Here is a 6,000-nt window from a genome sequence, read left to right as displayed (position 1 = left end):
AGGAGGCTGGGAGTCATCCTTGTGACTCCCTGCTCGCCGCCCATGCTCGGTGCAAACTCCTCCCCAAGTCCCTTCAATGCAACCTCCAGAATCTTCCTCAGTTCTGTCCAGATCCCAATGCTCCCATCCCCCGCCACCCCCACCCTAACGCCAGCACGTCCCTACGAGGCTCCCGGGTTAATGGAAGTGAGCCCAAGCTACCAAACTCTGTTTGAAAAAGAATTACACAGGAGTATATTTTTGTTGCAAAGAGATAAGAGGGGATGATTAATGGTTCGCCTCAGGGCTTCGGAAAGACACCCCGCAAGTGCTTATTTTTAGAAAACGAAGATGCCATTTTACTTTTGTCTTGTTTTGTCTCTGCTTTCTTTAGAGTTGACCTACAGTGAGATATTCGCTTCGGGTGTACAACATAGCGTTCTGGCAATTCCGTATGTTACGCGACGCTGGCGGTGAGAAGGATGCCATTTTAAATCTTATTACCGGGGCAACCGGTTAGAACCAGAGATGCGTTAGAGGTTGGAGGTCACGGTTGAAGCTGCAACTCCATCTCTAAAACCCAGGCCGCTTAGAGAAGACCTTGTCAGAAACAGCATTTGCGAAGACAGCTTTTTAAGGTTTGTTTGTTTGTTTTTTTTAAGTTTATTTAACTTATTTATGCAGACGAAGTGAGAGAGAGAGAGAACCCCAAGCAGGCTTCGTCAACACAGAGTCGGATGCGGGGCTCGAACTCGTCAATGCCAAGATCATGACCTGAGCCAAAATCAAGAGTTGGGCGCCACCCAGGCGGCCCCGCGAAGATGGTGGTAAGATGGAAAAGAGCATCTGCTTTTCTACAGCTGCAAGGAAAGAGGTCACTTTTTTTTTTTTCATCGCGATGAGATCTTTCACCAGTGGTTAGAAGGACGTGCAGTTTCAAGATCAAGCCCTAGAACTTGATTGGCAAACGTCAGAAGAGTTTGCCCAAGGATCTCAAAACTTGGGGGAAAACAAATGGCAGAGAGAGGTCATGGACACTGGGGGATGCGGTGCGGGTGTGAAGTGTGGCCTCTGAGCCCTGCTTCCCCTGCTCCCCCTCCGGCTGGCTCCCCACTCGGCAGCCAGAGGCCAGCTGTGAACCCCCCACCCCACCCCCGTCTCTGTGTCCCTCCTCTGCTTAAACACATCACTTGCCTGTGCGACCCACTGCCTGTCGAGTAAAGACTTTGCTCGGCTGGGGACGGTGAGGGTCTGTACATCCCTTCTGCCCCGTCCCCACCTCTCCAGCTGACTTTCCTGTCCCCGTCCTTGGGCGTGCCAGCCTCCTGGTCTTCCTTCACCACTTGGAGAAGAACCACCTGCCAATCAGGACCATTTCCTTTAGACTTCTGATGGATGGAAATTAGTTCCTACCATGTTCGAGCCCGCACTACGTTGTTCGGATCGTTTGTTCCGACAGCTAACATGACCTTAACTGGCCAACCAGGGTATTCGATCAACAGCTCTCAAGAGTCTCTTTTCTGCTTCTGAAGATGAGGATTACATTACCCACCTCTGGGGTCATTAGAGGACAGAGGACGGTGTGAAACTCCCAGCGTGGGGCTAGCTCCGTGACAGTGGAGCTCAGGCATAAGAAGGTGGGGGTGTCAGAGATTCAGAACCACATTTCGGGATAACAGAGAGCAAGAGAGAAACACAGTTGCCTCTGATAATAACGATCTCTCGGATATAATCGGTGGTGATTGCATCAGAGCCTGGTAGAGAAATTGAAAGAAAAAGAAAAACACTGTAGTAGAATGTCAGGCTTTGGAGTGGGACAAAACTAAATCTGAGTTCCCACTTTACCACTTGCAAAGTTGCGTGTCTGTGACCAGTCTTTTCAGTTCTTCGAGCTTCGGTTTGCCCGTGAAGACACCAACCGACTGACCGTATGGGGAGGAAGTCCGAGTTCAGTAATGAGGACTTTTGGCTGCAGGCAACAGAATCTGTTCTAACTAAGGAATTTATTAAGGAGACTGGAAAATCTACACAACTATTTATTACAAGGGCTGAGGAAATTGGCTCTGAGCCAACCTTCCTTCAACAACTACCAGGACCACGCTGCTGAACGAACTGGTCTACCAAAAGGGCTGTTCCTTTGCCTGATCGGGAAGCTGCAGGATCCAGAAGCAGCTGACTCAAGAACCATGCCACCTCTAGCCCAGCCCGTGCCAGGAAAACAGACGCCTTGTACCCTGCCCCTCTCTCTGCTCAAGTGACTCAGTGGCAGATCAAAGCGTCACGCGAGATCATCTGGTGCACAGGACTTACATCACGCCTGGAAACTAGCTGTTCGGTGGTCTGGAAAACGTCTAGCTTTCTAGTCTTTATAGTATAAGAAGTTACTTGAGAAAGAGGTCGGAAAAAGTGTTGAGTGAGCCAATACCTCCGTGGAAAACATTTATTAATGCAGCCTCTGGCACCGCTCGACGCATTTTAACGAGAGATAGCATAGTTAAGGGCCAAAACTCTGTGGCCACGCAGTCTGGGTTCGAATCCCTTCTCCCCCACTATTACTGTGTCAAGTTGCTTCCCCTCTCTGTGTCTCAGCTTACACAGTTAGGCTAATTACCATAGGTCATGCACCTTACAGGCTCGTTGTGGATGTTAGATGACTTCGTAATTGCTTCGAAGTATCTGGTTCACGAGGCACTACCAGCCCACTCTCTGTCCTGGTCTTCATGACTCAAATGCAAAGAGTAATTGCATTTGCTAGAGTGACACCACGTGGGCATCCAAACTTTCCAGACTTCACCTCTCACTTGAACATCTCCTTCCTTTCCTCAAATGCTACTGAGCCAAAGAGCCTGATGATAGGGGCGCCTGGGTGGCTCAGTCAGTGGAGCGTCCGCCTCTCGGTTTTGGCTCAGGTCACGATCTCCTGGTTTTGTGAGTTCAAGCCCCATATCGGGCTCTGTGCTGGCAGCGCGGAGCCTGCGTGGGATTCTCTGTCTCCCTCTCTGTCTGCCCCTTCGCCCACTCACGCTGTCTCTGTCTCTCTTGAAATAAATAAACTTATATACCACAAAAGAGCTGGTGATAATAAATAGTCACAGCCGGGGCGTCCATGAGTTGCTGTATTTGCTGCTCTGTGTTTGTTATCACAACAACATCACTTTGGAGATCGGTATTGTCATCCTGAGTTTAAAAATTAGGAAGCTGAGGTTCAGGGATATTAAATGAATTGCCAAAGGTCCGTTGTTAGTGTCAGATTTACTACTGAAAACCAGCCCCCTGCTCATGGCTGCAACATACCTCCCTCCCTTTTTATGCTTTCCCTCGTTCAGGTGGAGCAGAGCTGGGCTCTCCTTGTAGTTCAGTCCTGATCTCTGATTCACGGAGTGCAGCAGCAAGTAAGAAAGGGTCCTCGGGGCGCCTGGGTGGCGCAGTCGGTTAAGCGTCCGACTTCAGACAGGTCACGATCTCGCGGTCTGTGAGTTCGAGCCCCGCGTCGGGCTCTGGGCTGATGGCTCGGAGCCTGGAGCCTGCTTCAGATTCTGTGTCTCCCTTTCTCTCTGCCCCTCCCCTGTTCATGCTCTGTCTCTCTCTGTCCCAAAAATAAATAAAAAACGTTGAAAAAAAAAAATTTAAAAAAATAAAAAAATAAAAAAATAAAAAAAAAAGTAAGAAAGGGTCCTTGCCCTACAAGAGCCTGCGGTCAATCAGGGAGACCTATAGACAGACAGTTAAAGCATGATCCATGCAATGGGGAGTGCGAACAAGGTACAGAAATAATACAAAAGAACCTTAGATTAACTAGGGCTTCAGACAAGAGCTTCAGGGAGGAGGTGAAAGCTGGGGGCGCGGGAGGTTTACAAACGCTAAAGTTGGGGCAGAAAGCAGAAAAGGAGGAAAAGACATACCGCCCAGAGAGGGCAGTATGAGCAAAGGCACGGAGGCAGAAAAAGCAGCATGGGGTGTCCAGGCAATGACTAGGAGATCTATGTTTCGGACATACAAGGAACGGCAGAAAACAGGATTAGCAAGGATGGCGGGGAGCCTTAAAAAAGCTACACTACAGCACTGAAGAAGCAGGGAAGAGTAAAGGGTCTTAAGTAGCTGAAGCTCAGGGTATGACTTGCATTTGAGAACAATTCCTGTTTCATGGGCAGGCCGCAGTGCAAGTGAAAATGTGAAGCCCCTTGTTCAAAAAGCAGGAGAGAAGTGTTGTTAAAAGTACTGACATATGAAGTTTTTTCTTTCAAAATGTTTTATCACAGGGCGCCTGGGTGGCTCAGTCGGTTTACAGCATCCGACTCTTGATTTCGGCTCAGGCCATGGTCCCAGGGTCGTGGGATCGAGCCCCGCATCGGGCTCCACACTGAGCGTGGAGCCTGCTTGAGATTCTCTCTCTCTCATGCTCTGCCCCTCTCCCTGGCTCATACTGTCTTTCTAAAACTAAAATTGATAAACATTAAAATACTTCATGACTTATAAAACGTAAGTTTTGTTTTTCTACCTTCCACTGTATTGATTTGTGTTCTAATCCTTGTTTTCTTCCTTTGGCTTGCTTCTGATACAGGTTGCTCTAGATTTTCTAATGTCCTAAGATTGAAGGTTAAGCTATTGATTTGTGATTTCTTCTTCTTTTTAATGTGGGCATTTATAGCTGTAAATATCCTGGTGAGCACTGTTTTAGCTTATCTCATCAGTTTGGGGATGCCATGTTTTTGTTTTCATTCAACTCAAAGTATTTTCTCATTTCCCCTGTGAGTTCTTCTTTTTCCCCATTGGTTACTTCGGAAACCGATGTGGAAGTTTAATTTCCCTGTGTTTGTGAACGTCTCAACTTGCTTTCTGTTGATTTCATTCTTACTGACTTTGAATTTGATTGCATTGTGGCTGGAGAATGTACTTTGTATGGTTTCATGCTTTTAAATTGATCAAGACTTGGGGCACCTGGGTGGCTCAGTTGGTTAAGCATCTATCTGACTTCAGCTCAGGTCATGATCTCATGGTTCATGAGTTTGAGCCCCGCATCGGGCTCTGTGCTGACAGCTCGGAGCCTGGAGCCTGCTTCGGATTCTGGGTCTCCCCCTCTGTCTGCCCCTCCCCTGCTCACGCTTTGTCTGTCTGTCTGTCTCTCTCTCTCTCTCAAAAATAAAGAAACATTAAAAAAATTAAACTGATCAAGATTTGCTTTATAAATCAGCATGTGGTCTATCCTGGGGGATGTTCCATTTGTGCTTGAGAACAACGTACATCCTGAGTGGAACATTCTGGAGATGCCTGTTAGATCTGGTGGTTTCTGATGCTGTTCAAGTCTTTTAATCCTTGCTGGTCTTCTGCCTAGTTGTTGCATCCATTATTGAAAGTGGAGCATCGAGCGGCGCCTGGCTGGCTCAGTTGGTAGAACACGTGACTCTTGATCTCCGAATCATGGATTTGAGCCCCATGTTGGGTGTGGAGCCTGCCTGAAAAAGAAAGAAAGAAAAGAAAAGAAAGAAAGTGGAGTATTGAAATTTGTAAGCATTCCTGTTGAATGTTGTATTTCTCCCTTCAATTTAGTTGGTTCTTGCTTCAAGTATTTTAGGGCTCTGTTGTTTGGTGCATATATAATTATAATTGTTATGTCTTCCTGATGGATTGGCCCTTTTATCATTGTAAAATATCCATACTTAACCCTAGTAACATGTGTGTTTTAGTCTGATACTTGTACGACCACTCCAGCTCTCTTACGGTTGCCATTTGCATGCTATAGCTCTTTCCATTCTTTTACTTTTCATCTACTTGTATCTTTGAATCTAAAGTGCTTTCTCAGAGAATAGACGCCCACAGGTGGTAGGGTGGGAACACGGTGGGCTTCAGAGGTAGTATTCAGTCCTAAGATTTAAATCCTGCCTCTGGAAACTGAATAACTTTTGTTATGCTTCTTCGCTTATGTGAGACCCAGTCTTTTTACCTAAAACTTAGGGATAATGATGCTTACTCTTGGGAACCGTGAGACGGTATGCATGAAGCCTGTGGCAACATTCCTGGTAC

Source organism: Panthera onca, chromosome A2 (genome assembly GCF_046562875.1).
Source record: "Panthera onca isolate mPanOnc1 chromosome A2, mPanOnc1 haplotype 2, whole genome shotgun sequence".
Classification (NCBI taxonomy): Eukaryota; Metazoa; Chordata; class Mammalia; order Carnivora; family Felidae; genus Panthera; species Panthera onca.
The sequence above is the reverse complement of the archived record's forward strand: the minus strand, read 5'-3'. Positions refer to the sequence as shown.